This window comes from Apium graveolens, chromosome 7 (assembly GCF_009905375.1).
Source record: "Apium graveolens cultivar Ventura chromosome 7, ASM990537v1, whole genome shotgun sequence".
NCBI lineage: Eukaryota > Viridiplantae > Streptophyta > Magnoliopsida > Apiales > Apiaceae > Apium > Apium graveolens.
In genome coordinates this window covers 98381751-98382463 of record NC_133653.1, presented here as the reverse complement: position 1 = coordinate 98382463, position 713 = coordinate 98381751, and the positions used below count along the sequence as shown (strand labels likewise).

At 42.9% G+C, this 713-nt stretch overlaps 1 non-coding gene across 1 annotated transcript; it reads left to right on the top strand.

Annotated features, from left to right (window-relative positions):
* Nucleotides 1–250: 250 nt before the first annotated feature.
* Nucleotides 251–357, top strand: LOC141676091 (small nucleolar RNA R71). Its single transcript, XR_012556699.1, has one exon. It is a non-coding gene; the product is annotated as a small nucleolar RNA R71 (small nucleolar RNA).
* Nucleotides 358–713: the final 356 nt, after the last annotated feature.

Here is a 713-nt window from a genome sequence, read left to right as displayed (position 1 = left end):
CTTCATAGACAACGCCTTTAGTTGAGCAATGATAGCCGTGGCTGTATCCACTTCAAGAACTCCTGCTACCTTGCCCTGTGGACATCTCTGGGTTGGATACTGATATTCATTAGCACCCATCAGTTCAATTAGATCATAAGCTTCCTAATAGCTCCTTGCCCATAATGCTCTGCCTGCTGCTGCATCGAGCATGGGTCTGGAATGTGCTCCCAACCCATTGTAAAAATAATTGATGATCATCCAATTAGGCATTCCATGATGAGGACACTTCCTAAGAATCTTCTTGTAGCGCTCCCAAGCTTCATATAAAGATTCTCCTGATTGCTGCACAAATTGAGTAAGAGCATTCCTGATTACTACGCAAATTGAGTAAGAGCATTCCTGATTACAGCTGTCTTCGCCATAGGGAAGAATTTAGTAAGAAACTTCTGAGCAAGATCTTCCCAAGTAGTAATCGAATTAGCTGGTAGAGAGTGTAACCAGCTCTTAGCCTTATCCCTCAGAGAGAATGGGAACAGTCTCAGCTTCACAGCATCTTCAGAAACACCGTTGAACTTGAAGGTGTCACATATCTCAATAAAATCCCTAATGTGCATATTGGGATCTTCTGTTGAAGAACCCCCAAACTGGATTGAATTCTGCACCCATTGAATTATGCCAGGCTTGATCTCAAAGGTATTAGCTGTGATAGCTGGCCTGACAATGCTAGATTG